This window comes from Oncorhynchus mykiss, chromosome 25 (genome assembly GCF_057628025.1).
Source record: "Oncorhynchus mykiss isolate SJ-2025 chromosome 25, ASM5762802v1, whole genome shotgun sequence".
In the NCBI taxonomy this organism is placed as follows: domain Eukaryota; kingdom Metazoa; phylum Chordata; class Actinopteri; order Salmoniformes; family Salmonidae; genus Oncorhynchus; species Oncorhynchus mykiss.
In genome coordinates, this window is record NC_143046.1 from 77,156,673 (window position 1) to 77,178,984 (window position 22,312).

At 46.1% G+C, this 22,312-nt stretch overlaps 1 long non-coding RNA gene across 1 annotated transcript; it reads right to left on the reverse strand.

Annotated features, from left to right (window-relative positions):
- Positions 1-7,917: 7,917 nt before the first annotated feature.
- On the reverse strand, positions 7,918-9,056 carry LOC149972136 (uncharacterized). The gene is made up of 2 exons (XR_016492036.1): positions 8,905-9,056; positions 7,918-8,818 (listed from the first exon to the last, which is right to left on the reverse strand). It is a non-coding gene; the product is annotated as an uncharacterized LOC149972136 (long non-coding RNA).
- Between the last annotated feature and the right edge of the window lie 13,256 nt (positions 9,057-22,312).

Sequence of the window (22,312 nt, forward strand, 5' to 3'; positions counted from 1 at the left end):
TGTGTTTATTACACACAGACCTTACTGCAAAGCCAAATTAACGTTGGACTCATAGAGATCAGATGGTGCTATGCTTATTCATCATAACCTCTTTCAATATGTAAAAGTAACATTACCTTACATTCTAATAGTTCTGCAAGCTCATTACTCCAGAGTGATTTTAAATACATGTGAACAAGTGTTTATTTCTCCTGTATCTGTCTGTTGGTTAGGCTGCTTTAGTTGCAGCTATCTGATTGGCACATGGTTTACTTGCATTGGATGGGCCCACAATTTGAACAGCTGTGCTTCTCAGCAAGACAACAAAAAGAGTCCTCAACAAGTTGGCATTGGAATGTCAAGTTGCTCTCCTCTCCTCATTGTGCTTGTAATAGTCAGCTCGTATGGCATGCTTCTCACTGAGGACGCCTCATCTTGCTGATGGTTATAGTATCGGTGCATGCTCAAACAGTTCCACGATTTCACCATGTTTATGCTGTGGGTGGGTGTGTGTCTGTGTGAAAATACTTGCACAAGCCCGAGTATACCTCCTCGTTTACAATGCAGCAGGCAGGCTGTTCATGTGACACGGTTCCTCATTGTCCCATTAGCCAGTGGGGGGGAAAAATATATATATATATGCGAGAGAGAGCACAGTTGCATGCCTGTTATTTAGCTGTGAGTTAAGCCTAATAGTCTAGCTCTGCTCTGGGTTACCGAGACAAATGGTCATATGTACACACTGACACACTGTCTGCAGCAGGCAGGCAGCGTGGTTTCCAGTCCCACATGGCTCAGATAACCCATAAATACCAACTGGAGCCTTCCATATGTGAGCTTGAGGAAGAGACCGAGACAATGCCTGCTATGTATGTCCTGGAAACATGACACAAACCAGTATTCTTTTCGCAAGAGCAACAGCAGATGTACATTAAAGGCTTACTGGTAGTAGAGTAGAGGAGCTTTTAGATGCCCGTTGATAAGTATTTGACTGGCGCTATGTTTTAGATTGTGTCTCTCCTCCAGCCTGTGATTGTTGGAGGTGGCGTTCATTATCATGGACCATCGCTGCTCCTAGGTGGGTTATGAAATGGTTATTTTATGTTCTGTAGAGAGGGGGGAGAAATACTTTTCCACAGAGACTCCTGTCTTCTAAGCATAGCTCCTGCTCCAACCAACTGCCAGTTATTTATAGATACTCTGTATCCTGGTTTCTGTCCCTGTTTCAAAGTAGGGTTTTACCTCCTGGGGAATAGTACTATATGGTCAAAATAATTGGTTGAATGCCAGAGAAAGACGGGGTTGGTAAAATGTTGAGTTTCTGAAATGTTGTTCACACGAATTGGCTCATCAGTTCTAACTGCGATAGGAAAAGCAGCTGTCTGAGTAAGCGACAACCCCACACTCCCCCACCCCTTTCTTCAAGTGTCATTTAGAAACAGATATCACAATCTCACACTCATTTTGTCACTCAATCTTTTCTTTTTGATCTCCCGTATTATATTATCTGACTATAGTATATCCAAAACGATCTCTCTGTTTACCAACATGCTCATACCCCCGAAACAGGACTATAGAAACCGTAGGCTAGGGTTGAGCCGTTTAATCGTGGCTACCCATCTAATGGTGCATTGCAGTGCTTCAGTCTTCGATGGCCTATCTATCCCAGGTGCTGTGAGGCAACGAAGCACCTGGTTTGGGACAGAGTTTGTCTCTATTGTCATGCTAAAACAGAACAGCCCTGCCATGGTTAAGGTGCCCTTGGCTGTCTCATCAGTCGTTTGGGTTTCAGGTTGCAGTGTGCATGCTATAGAGAGCAGGGAGGGCTCTCCCTCTCTGTTTCTTCACCTGTTCAGAATTCACCAGACTCCTCACCCGTTACAAACAAATGCAGCCTCACACACACGTCTCACCACCACTGCCTTCATTCTGGCTGTAAAACAAACTTTTCTCTCTATTAGACCTCTTTATTACCTGAGGTAACGAACGAGATGCTAGATTGTGTATAGAATAGCTGATATGTTGCGTGAAATCAAGAAATCTGTCGCAGGATGATTTTTAAAATAATAGTTTATACACTGCAAGTTGTCTACAACTAAGCCCAAAAATAGATATTGTATTTGAAATTAACAACAATTTCATACCTTAATTGAATTTAGATGATTTTAGAGTATTTTGTTGTCCAAGAACAAAAATCCTAAACTTTAGGGCGGCCAAATAAAACAACTCGCCTGTTGCCAACCAATGCTATAGGTTGTCTGTTGAAAAGATGTGAAAGGAAAAGGGACCACATTTTCGTTGTGCATTTTAATGAGTGTTTTGTATATACTCTCCCTTGTAACGTATAAGAATTGCACTGATCACATATCTAATCAGCTCAAATACAATATTGAAAATATGAGCGTTGTAAATGTCCGTCTGTGGCTGTTAGTGCGAGCAGAGCGATTGCAGTGTCATGGGGAGTGGCTGGCAGGCATGCTGGTGTCGGTGGGGTCTGCAGTGCGAGGGATGGATGGAATGGCAGGGAGTTTCTGCTCCATTACATAGGCTAAGACTAGAGGGGAGGCCGAGCGAGCGGTCCTGCTGGTACCACAGACAAACCCCATTGTTCCACATTCACCCAATGGTCTATGTAGCCTAAGCTTAAGCGCTTGACTGATATCTCTGATGCCTTGACCAAGGTATGTTTTAGGCGCCATCTTTTATGAATTTTAACATTTCTTTAGGTATTGTAGAATGTAAGTTTTGTAAACCAAAAAAAATATGTAGGTTTTTTGAATGAGGTAATGGGGATTTTGTGTTAAAACCCTACATTACCAGTTAATCAGTCCATTCCAGCACCTCTTGTGACACATTTACCTCCAGAGAACAAAAATATAACTGCTCATAACAGTAAATCACTAAATAGGCCTTAGGAAACTCACTGGGTTCGATTGATAATGGATATTTCCTTCCATCACCTTGTAGAAATATCATTCAAACCCCATTCCTCTCCTCAAACAAACCCAGTCTGGAGTGGCCTGGCTTTTAGAGTTGACTGTTTCAGTTTACACTCCCAAATCACTGCAGTCTGTTTTCCTTCTGTTGGCCAGCCAGGGAAGCCAGCCCCCTCCCTCCTTTCCCCATCCTACCCAGTCAGGAGAAGTTTCCAGAGAATAAAAAACTCCCTTCCCAAAGGTTGCTCAGACTCTGCAGTGCCACCGTGCTGCTCTACTGTTGCCATGGGTTACCTGCCTTGTTCAAAACATCATTTATTCAGGAATGTGCTACGGACACAGAGGGAGGGAGAGAGACGGCAGACTGGAGGTTAACCCTGCGTGTGCTGGACTGATAATGTTTTCTCCTTACAGATTCTCTCTATTTTTTGTTAATTTGCGTTGTGCCTCTATTCAGTACTTTTTCTTTGCGTCGAATATAATCTTGCATGCTTTTGTAACCTCACATTAGTGGAGGAAATTCTACATTACCCGAATAGCAACAAAACAATGCCCAAGTCATGTATGTATGTATGTAATCGGTGCATATGATCAAAGTATATGTAACATATTGCAGAAGTTCCCCTTTGAAATCCCATCTCCCTTTATTCTCCTAGAAACAAGCAAAATACTTTCATCTGGTCAAGGCTCGAGCATGTTGTTTTTAGAGGGAGGGGAGTGTGTGTGTGTGCGTGAGGAAAGGGTTATTCCCATTTTGTTTTCCCTCCGTGTCTTTCAAAGCCCAGCTCTTTATAGATGGTGATGTCAGCACTATCTTCCACAGCCCTGGGCCCCCTTAACAGATAATAATGTATGCAATCTCAAACATTCCTCTCTGGCGAATGAGCTGCTGGTAGCTGCAGGCGTGTGCCTCCCTCCCGCCTTCCACTCCTTTCTGCAGAAGCACAGCCTCAAGCCGCAGCGCGGTGAGGAATTGATTTGCCCTTTGCCCTTTTTCATTCCCACTTTTTTTCCCTTCGTCCTCCCTCTTTATTTCTCAGAAAAGAAAATAGAGCAGGAAAGGAAAGGCTGAGGATGTTTTATTGTGATCTCGTTTCAGGGTGTCTTGTCTCTTCACTCACTTGTTTTGATAGTTAGCTGGACAAAAATCCAATGTTGAATGTAGATTATCTTTGTGTTTATCACCTTTTGAAGGCTGATCTGGAACATATTTTATGCAGTCAATAACATATGTATTGTTTGCACTAGTGTCATCATTTTATTTGAATATAATGTGTGTGTGTGTGTGTGTGTGTGTGTGTGTGTGTGTGTGTGTGTGTGTGTGTATAAATGTCTGTCAAAATGCTGCTCTTATCAAATTCATGTTTTAAATTGGTTGGCCGAAATAGTTTCTTGTACTCTTAACAATAAATGCCTCTGGTTTCCAGGGCTGATACACTTTGTGTGCAAGAAGTTTCGGTTTCTCACAGAATTCCAAAACATTAGCATTCCAAGGCCCCCCCCCCCTGGAGAAGAAGCCTAGTGCAGCCTTTATGAAGTTTCCCGCCAAAGCGTAGAGGGGTCCCCCTGTTAAGTGGGGCACAAATAGAGAGGTGTTGTTTTTGGAGAGCTAGACACTGACAATAAGGTCAGCTGCTTTCTCCTCTGTAGTAGCAGATGCTAGCCCTTTCAGATTTGATATTTTTCTCTCCACCCGGGCTGAATTTAGTCATATTATACCCTTTATAGCTCAGTGCAGCATTTCCTCCTCATAGTTTTAGATCTGTCGGTTACTTTTCTGTCATGTTGAATGTGAGGAAACTGGAGAAGGGAAGGGGTTAACTTCCTCCTCAACACTCTGGGCTGGTACAGCCCCTGCAGTCCCTGGCATGCAGGCTGGAGAAATTTAGCTCTTTCATTCCCTGGCTTGTTTACACCAGGATGTGGCAGCCATCTTAGGCTGCTGCCACAAGCAAGGGAAGGGGCGCTGCGCCACGTGCGGCTCGGGTTTCTCCCCGGCCCTCCAAGAGCACAGAGTTCAGACGGCAGACTGCCATGAACATTAGCTTCTACTGAGGCCCACTGTTCCTACAACATTCTTCCCACAGATGAGAATGCTCTGTACGTTCATCGCTCATGGATACAACGCTATGCCTGCCTTCTTCCTGCACGCTCCCTTTCTCTCTAACCTTTTGTATGACATTTTTTGTTTGCATTATTTTTCTCTGCACAGATTTCTTCTCCCTTTGTCTTTTGTTTAGACATATTTAGAAAGGCTTGCATGTGACTGAAAGCACATGCTCCAAGCCGGGGGAGTCAGTCGACTGTTTCAAGGCATCCTTTGTCTGGCCTTGACTGATCTAACATTGTGATAACAACCACAGATTGAAAATGGTTAACACGATGAACACAGTATTCCCCTTGTTTAAGATAACTTTACTCTCATTGGGAATGAAAGACACAGTGAGTCATGTATTTGAAGTCGGATATCTGCAACATGGGGCAGGATAAGTAGGATGGAGCCTAGGCCGAGTTTTTACATTAAGCAGGTCGGTAGGCCTAAATGTCACCACAATTATCTTTAGCATTGACAACAACAGCTGAGGAGAGGAAGCTAACAGCTCTGTGCCTCCTCTCTGGCATAGCAGCATTTCCATATCTAAGGCCAGGCCTCAGTGGCTTTTTGTTGACATTTAGAATTGTCTCTCTTGAGGAGTTTCCTCTGGCACCCTCCTGATCTTTCCCTCTCCCTGTTTGCTGTGAATTATCAATGGGGGACGGCTCCCTGTGAAAACAGCCTTCTAAGGGCAACAACAACCCCCAACACAATCCACACTGACTCACAGACCGCCTTTTCTTCAGCGCTGTCTAGTTCAGTGCTTTTGTTTTGTATATTGCAACAGTCCTAGGAATGTATTGAGCCATGCTACCAATACAGTGCGAGACCCCTTTCCCTAGCCCAAACAAACAGCATATCATCATAGAAAGTGTTTATGTAGTGTTTGCAAAACATTACATGTAGATAAGGGATTGGAGATTGAATGGGATCATACCTGCATCCAACCCATAACAGCCAGCCTGGGCCTAATGTGATAAGTATGGGGGGATGGGAGCCTGTGTAGGGGATGGGAGCCTGTGTACTGTGTTGCCAGATTCTATTGACACTTTCCTGTCTCCTCAGATCCAATAGGCTATGGAACCCCCCCCCCCCCCCCCCCACACACACACACTGTGAGAGTGTGTTGCTCTCCTGCATATGTGTGCACTGTAGCAAAGCTGCAGTCACCTCCCTCGAGTCCCTCGTTAGTCATCACCTGTGTAAAGTGTGGATCGTTCACTCTCTCTCCCAGCTTTTAGTCCTCCACCCGTCTGTTGTGTGAATGGGACTGTGATGGCTGATCCTAATTAAGAGGTGCTGTAGCTAGCTGCCGGTCTTGTTTCGCTACTGTCAAACAGCAATGGCAGACTTCCTCTCAGACTTCCTCATACAGCTGACAAAAGTCTTTGGAAAGGAACGTTTCAGTGATCCCTGTGGGGTTACTGTCATCTACTAATAAGTACAGCAATGAGCTACTTTACATATCATTTAGTTCAGATAGATGCTGTTGCTCCTCTTCACAAATATTTGTTTTATTCAGACCCTTGTTGGATTATTTCTTGGTTTCATATAAATGTGTATTAAAGAATGGTGTAGTTTGGGGCTTGTTACTATGGGGATAACAGGATTGGGGCTGACAGTGGAACATCATGTATTCAAAGAGTCTCCATGTGTTCAAGCAGCAATAGTCTTGGACAGCCTGGACTGCCCCCTCAGTGCCAAAAACATATGGCCTTTTATATGATAGACAAAAAGCCATACCTTCCCTGTCCAGTTAATAAAGACTGTAGCCTGCTCTGTTCTGCAGCAGTCAGCAGTATAGTCTAGTAGTGCCTGAGCCCCTCTCCTTCCCCCTTCACAGGTGCACTACTCCGCCACTAAGGAAATTAGATGCTTGTTGGTTTCGTATGAGTGAGCTGCAACTTTCCCTAGAGGTCAACATACAGCATGCCGTTATATGCTGATATGGCTCTGTACAGATCTGCTAACAAATTAAATATGTACTTAGTAAATAGTAATTTCATGCATGGTGATGTGTCTTAGTAAATAGTAATTTCATGCATGGTGATTTTCTGTATTTCTGACATGATGTTGGAATACTCTACCAATTTGGACAGAACTGTATTATGTAATCATAATGATAATTTATGACTGATGGAAGTGCCAGTTGACGTCTATCACCAAGAGTACTTGGTAGTTAGGTAACTTGTTATATACCCGGTACATAACTAGTTACCTAACTGCCAGGTATTACCACCTATATACAGCATGTGGTTATTTTGATTGCAATGGGTATTACTTTTCAAGGAACATGCCATTATTGAATTCCATTTTCTGAATGAAAGCATTAACATATTACTTCTAAAAAATGTTATACTCATGCATGTGCACACACACCCCCGCGCACAAACACACTTACTATTATAAATCAAGACAAAGGGTATATCTAGCCTCCTCCCTTCCTCCTGCAGTAACCCCCAGCTACCTGCAGTAAACAGAATGTCGTCTCTGTCATGAACTGTTGCACGCTAACCTAACCAAGCCATTGTACCGCTGCCACCAGATGCATGTTACCATGACGACGGAGCCATCGGTTGACACTGATTGGATGGCATGGATATGTTTCCTTCCCCCTTCCCGCCTGAATACTCTCCAAAGGATTGTATTTTTCTACTGCCCTCCAGAATATATTTGATTGACAAGTTGAATGATAGTCTGCACCTGTGAGCCCTGCTATCTTTCAGAGTCGTTTAAAAACCTGATTACCACAGCACCTGATTATAATGGCGGTTTTGTGATTGATTCTGAATATGAAACATGAATAGTTTAGTGTGCTGCTCTAGCCTGATAGGAGAGGAATGACAATGGAGCCTAGTGGTAGGTCTATTTATGTTATGTGACTGCATAAGTCATAACCCACAGCAATTAGAGCCTCTGTTTTAATTAACATCTGACCTGATCATTTCTCTAGATACTTCAGTTGAGAAAGTATCTATGTTTTCCAGCTGTACCCAGATGTAAAAGACATTACAGAAATACGTTTTAAATGAACACGGTGCTTCCCTAGTTTACAACAGGAAACAAGGGCTGTTTCCCAAATGGCACCATAGTCTCAATATAGTGCTCATGGGCCCTTCTCAAACTAGTGCACTATACCGTATATGTATTTACAGTTTTTAAACGTAACCTTTATTAAACTAGGAAAGTCAGTTAAGAATAAATTCTTATTTACAATGATGTCCTACCCTAGAGTTGGCAGGTAGCCTAGTGGATAGAGTGTTGGGCCAGTAACCGAAAGGTTGCTGTTTCGAATCCCCGAGCTGACAAGGTGAAAATCTGTCGTTCTGCTCCTGAGCAAGGCAGGGGTTGGGTTAAATGCGGAAGACACATTTCAGTTGAAGGTATTCAGTGGTACAACTGACTAGGTATTCCCTTTTTCCCTATAGAAGGGAGAAGGGGTAGTGTGCCATTTGTGTCTTATTTAGTCCTTTCCTGAATTAAAATAGTCATTGCTCATCTGAGGTCATGTTTCAGATTTATGAGGCTCATTCATTCATGTCTAAAATGCTGCCAGCCAGCGTATTGAGTGTTCATCATTTCACTGACGCTGTAAACACAGCCTGTGTATACTGCCACGAGGACTCTTACTGGCCATTCTATGGTAGTGCGTCCAGCCACTTGACGCATCCAGCGAGTCTGCTGCCTTCAGCCTGTCTGTCGTCTGTGCTGCCTCCCCCTCAGTGTGATTTAATGGAGCTCCATTCTCCCCGTTTGCCTTTCCCTCTGTGGACCACTGCTCAACCCCCACAGGATGCAGTCTGTTTACCTGAAGACAGTGCACACGCTTACTCTCAGGTATTAAAAGGCAATAGACATGTCCCTCAGTGAACTTTCAAAGTTTCTGTGGTGTACCTGCTGTATTCTCTCCATCCAGCTTTGTCCGTTGTACGTCATAACCCATGTGTCTTGAATGCCGTTGTAGAAAACTGATTGACAGTTTTAAAAGTAAATAGTGGCTAGTCATAAAGCACTACTGCCTGGAATTTCTGAGTCTCTGTGGGTGTGTCTGGTCTGTCCTGTCTGTGTACACGTCACAGGAGCCTGCTGAGGGAAGCACAGCTCATAATAATGTCTGGAACGGAGCGAATGGAATGGCATCAAATGCATGGAAACCATGTGTTGGATGTATCTGATACCATTCCTACTGATAGCGCTCCAGCCATTACCACAAGCCCATCCTCCTCAATTAAGGTGCCAACAACCTCCTGTGGTACACATCATCATCTTTCCCCAGTGTGTTGGTGGGTGTGCAGAGGAACACTGTGACTGACATAAACACTGGTACATTCCAAATCCCTGACCCGGCCCTGTCCGTTCTGCTAGTCATGTTGACAGAGCTGTGGTTCATGATAATGTTGGCCCAGTTCTGCAGGAGAGACCGAAGCAGAGCGCCAAACAGGACTGGTCTGTTTGAGTTTGTTTGGTTAACAGACTCCAAGTGGAGAGAGGACTGGCTTGAGTTTCTAAAAGATATTAGGTGTGTTGTGAGGTTGTGGAGGAAATGGTGTCGTATGGTGCATTAAGTTTGTTGGAACCTCTCCAGCTTGCTGATAATAATAATAAATTGAAGTTTGACTTTGAGTCCCTGGTGGTAATTTCCACGACAACTGTATGGCTCAGAAATAATTTGTAGCCTTATTGCCTGGATCAGAAGAGAAAGAGCAAACAAAAGGATAGATAGATGGATGTCTGGTTGCTGCTGGTGCTACTGCTGCGTCTTGTTCTGGGCTGCTGCCCCCCCAGCCTCATGTCTGTCAATGTGAGTGGTCTGCGCTGCGCGTCTCCTCTGGTCTGCACTGCTCTGTTCTCTGTGTGGGGGAGGAGGAGCCAGCCAATGTCATTTTGATGTGGCGAGCAGGGATGACATGGGCAGAAATAGCCCCCCGCTTCCTCATTTAGCCGCTTGGTCCCAGTCTGCCCCAAACCCACTTTGCTGTTTACGTCTCCTCAGCCAATCACAGCCAGCTCTGTTGCTAGGTAATGGCTCCATGGCCTCGCCATCGAGCTATGCTAATATGCTGTTGCTGCCACTGCTGAATCCCCTCTGTGATGCTGAAGACTAGGAGATGCCTCTTACATGGAAAATAGTGTTTGTCTCTCTGAGAGGAGAGGAGAGGAAATTGAAATGCAGGAGAGAGGATGACATGTCGAGATGGAGAAAAACAAGGAGGGACTGACAGACAGACGGAATGAAACATACCTTTATATCCCCACGTCCATCGACTGAACCACAGCACTAGATCATAGGACGAACACCTTTGGATAGATGGATGGGTGTATTTTTACCAGTCTGGTAGTGCAGGCCAGGGCACAGGGCTGTAAAGACAGAGACTCACTGTGGTATGAAGACATTCATTGAGGAGTGTGCTTTCCAGTTTGCAGTAGATATGATGTATTTTAGAGCGTATCTGGCTCTGCAGCGTTCAGGTCTGTGTTCAGTTCCACTCCCTGTAATGTGTGATATAACTTTGCCTGCCATACTCGGCCAGTCACATTCCCAGACAGCCTGTTAAATACTGCACGTCCTTTTACAAGCAGGCAGCCCTCTCCTTCACTATTTTAGGCAGTTAGAAATGCAAATAGACAATTCTCATTTTGTCTAGCTAACTCTATCTGTACCATAATATTGTAGGTAAATTAGAAACATGGCCTAGCACAGAACTCAAATCAAAGTTTATTGGTCATGGGCCTCCCGAGTGGCGCAGCTGTCTAAGGCACTGCATCGCAATGCTTGAGGCGTCACTACAGACCTGGGTTCGATCCCAGGCTGTGTCACAGCCGGCCGTGACCGGGAGACCCATGAGGCAGCACACAATTGGCCCAGCGTTGTCCGGGTTAGGGGAGAGTTTGGCCGGCCGGGATATCCTTGTCCCATCGCGCTCTAGTGACTCCAAGCTGATTTCGGTCACCAGCTGGGCGGTGTTTCCTCCGACACATTGGTGTGTCTGGCTTCCGGGTTAAGCGAGCAGTGTGTCAAGAAGCAGTGCGGCCTCTCCTCATGCCTCACCTCTCCTGAGTCCGTAGGGGAGTTGTAGCGATGGAACAAGACTATAACTACATCATAAAAAAGTAAAGAAAAACACAAAAAATACATCGTTTTATTGGTCACGTTCACAGAATACAGGTGAAACGCTTACTTGTTAACTTTCCTCAACAATTCGGCTCAATATCAATCATGAATCAAATGCCAAGAATACAAAAAAATAACTAGTATCATTGGTTGTTGTAACACATGGATTTACTTGTACTTCTAAGAGATACTCCTCAGTATTATTAGCTATCAGGCATTGAGAAGGATGCACTTACAATATTCATAAATTCAATTGGAAACATATGACTTGGAGAGGGATGGGGGTTGATACTCTGTCAGGAGTCCATTTTCTCATTTTCTATCTTTTGTAACTTTCTGCACAAGGCACCTAAGGACCTAGCTGCACAATGTGGACGGATGGAATGGGTTCAGATTCAAAGATGTGGCATGTGATAAGAATTCTCATTTTGATGCCTTCCGTGAGTGTGTTTATATTTAGGAAGAGGAAGGAGCACATTAGGCCCGCTGCATAATTCAAGCCTCTTTATCCAGCAGCACAGCAGAATGCTTAGTTGGGACTTTCAGCCTCGGGAGAGATGAACTAAATCAAAATGTTCTATGAATAAGTAGCATTATGCCAGGAGGGCAGGCAGGCAGAGGGAGGGAGGCTGGGGAAATGACAGGCACCATGTCCAAATGACTGACTGACTGGCTGCCTGCCTGCTTGCCATCCACCAGAATAAATAAGCCCTCGAAAAACATAAATATGTATGGCCAGCCAGCATCCATTCGTCCACAGCCCCCATTGTTATTAGAAAAGGACCTTTACATTAATCAAAAAATACATGAGCTTTGTATTAACACAGATAAATATTAATGAGGACGCATCCATTGGGCGGATGGACGGATGCGCTTTAGTAACAAATGTGTGTGTGGTGCTGTGAGCGTCTGAGCGCTGGGCTAGGATGAGGGGAGGAGTGTGTGGTCAGAACACACTAGTGAGTAGAATCTTAACGCACCCAAATACCTTTTTCTTCTCTGCTTTTCTCTTCCTGCCTCCTCGGACCCACATCCTCTCTCTCTCTTCCTGTTTCAGGCTTGATTCTATATCAAACCACCAAGGCAAGGTAGATATTTAGGGCATTGAATGTGTCATTGCACTAGATTATTGGATGAGTGACTACTGCACAACACCGATTTTATCAGGAATTACTGAGAAGAAAGGCAGAATTATGATTGCTGCACCGATTGAACAGGGTTTCTGTGGGTTGTTATTATTGGTGTGTGTGTGTGTGTGTGTGTGAGAGAGAGAGAGAGTCCTCAGTATGAGGCAACAGCCTAGAGATCCCACATGCTGCGTTGTTCCCCTGGGATACTGTTGCTATGTTGAGCGTCATGAATTTATACAGTGACCTTGACAACAACATTGATTTGACTTCCTTCCTTTTGCATCGTTATCACAAAAATACTAACTGTGTGTGTGTATAGGATGGAACACTATGGTCATATGACTTTATATGACTTACTCAAAACACCTAGACAGTTTCCAATACTAAGTGTGGTGGTATTTTAGTCAGCCTTCTGTGTGTGTAACATATATACTTTCTGGTTTTCATTGTTTAAAGGAGGGAAATAAATCACCTTCCAACCACCCTAGTGGTTGTTCTTACTAGGTTTATACATAGTGCCATTGTGAACATGTTGGATTTAGGTTTGAGGGCGATGATTGAAAGACGTGTTTTCGTGGTTATTGGATTCAGTCAATTCTGCCTTGTTCAGGACTGTCAAGCTCCAACACAGCACAGACAAATCCAGGGAAATTGCTTTTAAATTACATTGAGAGGGGGCTTCTAAGAAACCCCTACTTTTATCAGTGCATGGAAAGAAATGAATATAACCATTCATGGTATCCAATTTCACTTTGCCCTGAGATCTAGTGGGTGAAGGAAATGTGGTCAAGGTACTTCTTATTCCAGACTCAACCAGAATAATTTTTCGAAACCAAATCCAGGTTTTTTTTATGTCATAATGAAACAGAAATGTTGAATGGTTTTGACTACAAAGCCAGGGTGACATCAGGCTGAGCTAGCCTAGGCTACACCACCAATGAGTGTGAATGGGCTTTTCTCGCCCCCGACCAGGGATCAACACTGATCTGGAGGAGTGTCTGGCACTCCCAGACAGACCTTGGTTCAAATGCTATTTCATTTCAAATACTTTATCTGTGTCTGGCACAATAGAACCAATAGAATAGTCACAAACCTCGCCCATCTGGCATTAGAGGCTGACTAGAGCAAATGCTAAAAGTATGTGAACGATTTCAAATAGTTTTTGAACCCAGGTCTGCTCCCATTATAACTACTGGGGCATCAGGTGGTCAATGTAAACTATGGCTATGAGGTCACATCTGGTAGACTGGGTATATTTGCACATAGAGGGGCTGGAATTCAAACATGCTGTGGCAGCCAGAGCAGGGGATGATAAGGTTTGGGATGGGGTAGGGACGGCCCAGGGTGACAGATGGTACAGCTTGAATCAACAGAGCAGAGAGGGTGGAGGGTGAGGCCACCACCAGCAGGCGTCCTAATATGACTCTTGTATTGATTAGATAATAGCAGCTATTCTGGTGGTGATGGCAGAATTGACCGCGTGTTGAAGGAATGGGAGGCAGGATGAAGAAGAGGCCAAAATAATAACAATGTTTGAGGGGGAGGGGGAGCGGTGTAGGATCACATTTGTAGCCGGCAAAGACCGATGTTTCAAAAGCTAGCCTACCGTGGGTATTATGTTCAGAGTCATTTGTGGTTCATTATTTGTTGAAGTCCTGTCACTGCTTTGTCATGGACATCCCTCTCACCTCACCCCCTTTCAACATGGGTCATAATTATATCTATACATTTCTGTCTAATGCACTCACAAAGAGAGAGACGTTTGAAACTATCTGTTCACCATGGCGACGGAAGGGAAAGTGGTTGGAATTCTCTCCTCTACATCTTGCACCGTCCTCCATCCATCATCATCCCTACTTTTTCATCCCTTTTAGCTGAAGGTATTTCCCCCTCTTTTGTCCAGCAGATACCACCGTAGCAATGTGTTTGTGTGTGTGCGTTTCCCTCTGCAGGAGAGAAGGACGAGCTAGAGAAATAGACTGTGTTCGGTACAATGCAAGGAAGGTCTTACCTCCTTACCAGAGAGAAAAACTGTCATGTACTGTCATGTTGTCTTGTCTCTGTCCTTTCCCTTCACCCTGTCTCCCTCTGCTGGTCGTTGTTATGTTACCTTTTCTCCCCCTCTTTTCCCCAGCTGTGCCCTGTCTCCTCCTAACTACCTCGTCACCCCGTTCCCCACCTGTTCCCTTTTTCCCTCTGATTAGGTCCCTATATCTGTCTCTGTTTCTGCTCCTGTCCTTGTCGGATTCTTGTTTGTTTGTTTGTGTGTCTCATGCCTGAACCAGACTATCATCGTGTGTGCTGCAACCTTGTCCTGTCCTGTCGGAATCTACCTGTCCATCTGAGCCCACGTATGTTCGTCATTAAAGTACTCTGTTTGTTAATTCGCTTTTGGGTCCTCATTCACGCACCATAACAGAAGAATCCGACCAAGAATGGACCCAGCGACTTCGGATCCTCTCCACTCAGCCGTCGAGATCCAGGGAGCGATGCTAGGCAGACACAAGCAGGAATTGTCTGCTGCTCGACATGCCGTTGAGACCCTGGCCACCCAAGTCTCCAACCTCACAGAACAGGTTCACCATCTCCGCCTCGATCCACCGGCCACTTCCAGGGCTTTCGAATCTCCGGAGCCCAGAATCAATAACCCGCCGTGTTACTCTGGGGAGCCCACTGAATGCCGCTCGTTCCTCACCCAGTGTGATATTGTGTTTTCTCTCCAGCCCAACACTTACTCCAGGAGCACTGCTCGTGTCGCCTACGTCATATCTCTCCTTATTGGACGGGCTCGTGAGTGGGGCACGGCAATCTGGGAGGCAAGGGCTGAGTGTATTAACCAGTATCAAGACTTTAAGGAAGAGATGATACGGGTTTTTGATCGATCTGTTTTTGGGGAGGAGGCTTCCAGGGCCCTGTCTTCCCTATGTCAAGGCAATCGATCCATAACAGACTACTCTATTGAGTTTCGCACTCTTGCTGTCTCCAGTGGCTGGAACGAGCCGGCCTTGCTCGCTCGTCTTCTGGAGGGTTTCCGCGCAGAGGTAAAGGATGAGATTCTCTCCCGGGAGGTTCCTTCCAGCGTGGATTCCTTGATTGAACTCGCTATTCGCATTGAGCGACGGGTTGATCTTCGTCACCGAGCTCGTGGAAAGGAGCTCGCGCTCTCCGTCGCCTCCCTCTCCGCATCACTACCATCTTCCTCTGCCGGCTCGGGTGCTGAGCCCATGCGGCTGGGAGGTATCCGCATCTCGACTAAGGAGAGGGAACGGAGAATCACCAACCGCCTCTGTCTCTATTGCGGTTCCGCTGGTCATTTTGCCACTTCATGTCCAGTAAAAGGCCAGAGCTCGTCAGTAAGCGGAGGGCTACTGGTGAGCGCTACTACTCCTGTCTCTCCTTCAAGATCCTGCACTACCTTGTCGGTCCATCTACGCTGGACCGGTTCGTCAGCTTCCTGCAGTGCCTTAATAGACTCTGGGGCGGAGGGCTGTTTTATGGACGAGACCTGGGCTCGGGAACATGACATTCCTCTCAGACAGTTAAAGGAGCCCACGGCCTTGTTCGCCCTGGATGGTAGTCCTCTCCCCAGGATTCAGCGTGAGACGCTACCTTTAACCCTCACTGTTTCTGGTAATCATAGTGAAACCATTTCTTTTTTAATTTTTCGTTCACCTTTTACACCTGTTGTTTTGGGCCATCCCTGGCTAGTTTGTCATAATCCTTCCATTAATTGGTCTAGTAATTCTATCCTCTCCTGGAACGTCTCTTGTCATGTGAAATGTTTAATGTCTGCTATCCCTCCTGTTTCCTCTGTCTCTTCTTCACAGGAGGAGCCTGGTGATTTGACAGGGGTGCCGGAGGAATATCACGATCTGCGCACGGTGTTCAGTCGGTCCAGGGCCACCTCTCTTCCTCCACACCGGTCGTATGATTGTAGTATTGATCTCCTTCCGGGAACCACCCCCCCCCGGGGTAGACTATACTCTCTGTCGGCTCCCGAACGTAAGGCTCTCGAAGATTATTTGTCTGTAGCTCTTGACGCCGGTACCATAGTCCCCTCCTCCTCTCCCGCCGGAGCGGGGTTTTTTTTTGTCAAGAAGAAGGACGGGTCTCTGCGCCCCTGCATAGATTATCGAGGGCTGAATGACATAACAGTGAAGAATCGTTATCCGCTTCCTCTTATGTCTTCAGCCTTCGAGATCCTGCAGGGAGCCAGGTTTTTCACTAAGTTGGACCTTCGTAACGCTTACCATCTCGTGCGCATCAGGGAGGGGGACGAGTGGAAGACGGCGTTTAACACTCCGTTAGGGCACTTTGAATACCGGGTTCTTCCTTTCGGCCTCGCTAACGCTCCAGCTGTCTTTCAGGCATTAGTCAATGATGTCCTGAGAGACATGCTGAACATCTTTGTTTTCGTTTACCTTGACGATATCCTGATTTTTTCACCGTCACTCCAGGTTCATGTTCAGCACGTTCGACGTGTCCTCCAGCGCCTTTTAGAGAATTGTCTTTTCGTGAAGGCTGAGAAGTGCACTTTTCATGCCTCCTCCGTCACATTTCTCGGTTCTGTTATTTCCGCTGAAGGCATTAAGATGGATCCCGCTAAGGTCCAAGCTGTCATTGATTGGCCCGTCCCTAAGTCACGCGTCGAGCTGCAGCGCTTTCTCGGCTTCGCGAACTTCTATCGTCGTTTCATCCGTAATTTCGGTCAGGTGGCAGCTCCTCTCACAGCCCTTACTTCTGTCAAGACGTGCTTTAAGTGGTCCGTTTCCGCCCAGGGAGCTTTTGATCTCCTCAAGAATCGTTTTACATCCGCTCCTATCCTTGTTACACCTGACGTCTCTAGACAGTTCGTTGTCGAGGTTGACGCGTCAGAGGTGGGAGTGGGAGCCATCCTTTCTCAGCGCTCCCTCTCTGACGACAAGGTCCACCCATGCGCGTATTTTTCTCATCGCCTGTCGCCGTCGGAACGTAACTATGATGTGGGTAACCGCGAACTGCTCGCCATCCGGTTAGCCCTAGGCGAATGGCGACAGTGGTTGGAGGGGGCGACCGTTCCTTTTGTCGTTTGGACTGACCATAGGAACCTTGAGTACATCCGTTCTGCCAAACGACTTAATGCGCGTCAGGCGCGTTGGGCGCTGTTTTTCGCTCGTTTCGAGTTCGTGATTTCTTATCGTCCGGGCTCTAAGAACACCAAGCCTGATGCTTTGTCTCGTCTCTTCAGTTCTTCAGTAGCCTCCACTGATCCCGAGGGGATTCTCCCTGAGGGGCGTGTTGTCGGGTTGACTGTCTGGGGAATTGAGAGGCAGGTAAAGCAAGCACTCACTCAAACTCCGTCGCCGCGCGCTTGTCCTAGGAACCTTCTTTTCGTTCCCGTTCCTACTCGTCTGGCCGTTCTTCAGTGGGCTCACTCTGCCAAGTTAGCCGGCCACCCTGGCGTTCGGGGTACGCTTGCTTCCATTCGCCAGCGTTTCTGGTGGCCCACCCGGGAGCATGACACGCGTCGTTTCGTGGCTGCTTGTTCGGTCTGCGCGCAGACTAAGTCCGGTAACTCTCCTCCTGCCGGCCGTCTCAGGCCGCTTCCTATTCCCTCTCGACCGTGGTCTCACATCGCCTTAGATTTTGTCACCGGACTGCCTTTGTCAGCGGGGAAGACTGTTATTCTTACGGTTGTCGATAGGTTCTCTAAGGCGGCTCATTTCATTCCCCTTGCTAAGCTTCCTTCTGCTAAAGAGACGGCACAAATCATCATCGAGAATGTTTTCAGAATTCATGGCCTTCCGTCAGACGTCGTTTCGGACAGAGGTCCGCAATTCACGTCTCAATTTTGGAGGGAGTTTTGCCGTTTGATTGGGGCTTCCGTCAGTCTCTCTTCCGGCTTTCACCCCCAGTCTAACGGTCAAGCAGAACGGGCCAATCAGACTATTGGTCGCATCTTACGCAGTCTTTCTTTTCGCAACCCTGCGTCTTGGTCAGAACAGCTCCCCTGGGCAGAATACGCCCACAACTCGCTTCCTTCGTCTGCGACCGGGCTATCTCCTTTTCAGAGTAGCCTCGGGTACCAGCCTCCGTTGTTCTCATCTCAGTTCGCCGAGTCCAGCGTCCCCTCCGCTCAGGCTTTTGTCCAACGTTGCGAGCGCACCTGGAAGAGGGTCAGGTCTGCACTTTGCCGTTATAGGGCGCAGACTGTGAGAGCTGCTAATAAGCGTAGAACGAAGAGCCCTAGATATTGTCGCGGTCAGAGAGTTTGGCTCTCCACTCAGAACCTTCCCCTTAAGACGGCTTCTCGCAAGTTGACCCCGCGGTTCATTGGTCCATTCCGTATCTCTCAGGTCATTAATCCTGTCGCAGTGCGACTTCTTCTTCCGCGATATCTTCGTCGCGTCCACCCGGTCTTCCATGTCTCCTGTGTTAAGCCCGCTCTTCGCGCCCCCGCTCGTCTTCCCCCCCCCCCCCCCATCCTTGTCGAGGGCGCACCTATCTACAGGGTCCGTAAAATCTTGGACATGCGTCCTCGGGGCCGTGGTCATCAGTACCTAGTTGACTGGGAGGGGTACGGTCCTGAGGAGAGGAGTTGGGTTCCCTCTCGGGACGTGCTGGACCGTGCGCTGATTGATGATTTCCTCCGTTGCCGCCAGGTTTCCTCCTCGAGTGCGCCAGGAGGCGCTCGGTGAGTGGGGGGGTACTGTCATGTACTGTCATGTTGTCTTGTCTCTGTCCTTTCCCTTCACCCTGTCTCCCTCTGCTGGTCGTTGTTATGTTACCTTTTCTCCCCCTCTTTTCCCCAGCTGTGCCCTGTCTCCTCCTAACTACCTCGTCACCCCGTTCCCCACCTGTTCCCTTTTTCCCTCTGATTAGGTCCCTATATCTGTCTCTGTTTCTGCTCCTGTCCTTGTCGGATTCTTGTTTGTTTGTTTGTGTGTCTCATGCCTGAACCAGACTATCATCGTGTGTGCTGCAACCTTGTCCTGTCCTGTCGGAATCTACCTGTCCATCTGAGCCCACGTATGTTCGTCATTAAAGTACTCTGTTTGTTAATTCGCTTTTGGGTCCTCATTCACGCACCATAACAAAAACAGTGTATAACAATGAGATGAATATAAGGTGCCGTTTACTAAGCTGCTGATAATAGTTATAAAGTGGATCAGTTTGTATGAGTATCACTGAAACATGAAGTATTAATGAGGATCTCAGGCACTCCAACCCGTCCATGATGTGTTCTATTATAAGACCTATATGTAATATTGCTCTGGTTTCTCGTGCTTCTACACCTGCATTTCTTTGCTGTTTGGGGTTTTATGCTGGGTTTCTGTACAGCACTTTGAGATATCAGCTGATGTACGAAGGGCTATATAAATACATTTGATTTAATTTGATTTGATATAGATTTCCCATCACCTTATCAACGTTGCATCATTTCTCTACCTCCGTAATGATTTTATGATAAGTGTTTTACACACGGGCATGGCTGCACACAGACATGTCAACAACATCTTGTAGGAAAAGATGTCCTCTCAAATGGCACCCTATTCAAAAGTAGTGCACTAGCCTATATATGGCATAGGGTGCCACTTCAGATGTAGTCAGCCATCAAAAACAGTGCGCTATAGGGAATAAGGTGCTATTTCAGACAGCCTGAGTGAATTGAACAATCTGTTCTATTTGAACCCATTTCCTATGGAAGGAAGGAGGAGACATTTGCATGTGGTGACCTCTAACGGGACGTTTTGTCTCTGCCTCCCTGTATCTCCACCCTAATCAATTTGAGCAAGATCAAAAAGGCTGGCATCAACAAGGCACACTCCCGCTCTTCAAATGGATTAGCTCCATTTGATACATCTTAAGGCTGATTGAAGACGTCTCACTGTGTGGAATACATCAGCACTACCGGAGACACAGCATGACATTCTGCCTTCATGTTTATTTATTGGAACTGAACAGAACACCCCCAAAAGGGGAACCAACGCTTCTTCCTCCTAACTGTGTTTCCCTCAGAGGGCAGAACAGACACGAGGACCAAACATTATTGTGTGATTGACATTTAGAACATGTTCCATGTTGGTCCATGGATCTAATAGGCTGATGGTGGTCTGAGGTTAATGTTTACATTCTCGTTCTCTTTGAAGATTATACTGTATCATTTATGCATACATCTTCCTCAGTTGCTTACATAAATGTCAATGTGTATCATATTCCCACCCCACACTAAAAATCTGAATGCCAAATGATTCATTATTGTAAATCCCACACACTTGATCTGACTTGTATGGTTCAACCTCCGTAGAGGACTGCCGTCCTAGCAGTACATCTCTGTTTTTACCTGGACCCTAGAATTACATTCTCTTCCAGTGGAATGTCAAGTACACAATACCTGCCACTGCCATGCATCCCCAGTACACCCTGTCCTTTGTCAGTTTGAGTCAGAATCTTCCTGTTCTGTAAGGTTCTTTGAGATGCGTCAAAGTAAGCCGTCCCCCCTACAGAATGACAGTTTGAGTGCAGGGGCAGTGGCCTCGGTATTGTATAAGACAGCACTGTGAATGTGTGGGGGGCTTAACAGTGAATAGTCCATGGTTGCTATATGTTGCGTGGTGCAACGCCTTTTTCTCCTCTGACAGTTGGCCGGATGATTGGCACCCCCCACGGCAGCCCTGTGCTCTGTTAGTACACACACACACACACACACACACACACACACACACACACACACACACACACACACACACACACACACACACACACACACTGCCAAGAGGATGGATGCTGCCTCTGCATTGTGGGTGTGACCTTTGCCTTGTGATCACGGCTCAGTGGGAACCACACAGGTCAGCTAGCGTCTCTTCTTTTCTCACTTCCTCCTATCCCTCTGTGAGATTCACTACATTAAAATGTATATGTGTTCTCTATCCCTCTGTGAGATTCACTACATTAAAATGTGTATGTGTTCTCTATCCCTCTGTGAGATTCACTACATTAAAATGTGTATGTGTTCTCTATCCCTCTCTTTCTCTCCATCTCTCTCTGCACCATGTTCTCTGATTGTTCAGACTAGTCTTCCTCCCTGTTGGTCCTTCTGATGTAGTGATGAAGAGGGATTCATTGTGTAAATGTACAGTAAAAACATCCTCATCCTCTGTGCCAATATTGATACCTTCCTGTCTCTGGCTGTATCTGAGCCACAATGAAGGGACTATTTGGATACGTCCCAAATCACACCCTACTCCCTATATAGGAAAAGGCTCTGATCTCACCAAAAGTAGGGTGCCATTTGGTACTTCACCTTTAAGTCTGTATTAAGCCAGAAGCAGTAAGAATATATCCATTGCCCCCTGTGAAACCATAGAGATGAAGGAGATTATATTTTTGCAACTTGACAAGATAAAAACAATCCAGGGCTCATTGTGCTTTCAATGGCGGTGCTTTTGAGTGACAGTTTTGTCAATTAACGATATGTGGGTCTTTGCCTGCCTGTAGCACCCGACAGGGAAGAATAATAAGTGTATCTACTGTGGAAAGAGTCACTTTTGTATCATATTAAAATATGTTACTATGATGGTGTTACTATGGAAACTCTGTGTGTGTGTGTGTGTGTGTGTGTGTGTGTGTGTGTGTGTGTGTGTGTGTGTGTGTGTGTGTGTCAAAAGTGGGCAAGTCCAGCAATGTCGGAGCCATTGAGTTCATAGTTGGTAACACACGATGGATTGGAATACTATGAAAACAGTTCATTAGAACACACACACACGGAGTGGGAATGAGCGGACTCTCTCAGATCCTCGCAGTCTGCTCATTATCGGCTCCATCCATGCCTGTGTAAATACAGCTCTCATCTCCAATACTAGACAGGTTTGATTTTATCCCTATTACCGCTCACACGAAACTGAAATGTAAACAATGAGACTCACTGTACAGAAAAAGATCAGAAAGTTAATATTACATTTTTTTTTATACACTAACAGCCTAATATTATTGAGTACAGTAACCAGAGTCTCAGCCATGCATGGCCTAAAATAGGACAGCGAGCCTCATTGACCTCTGAATGACCCTATGGGCTTTCCCC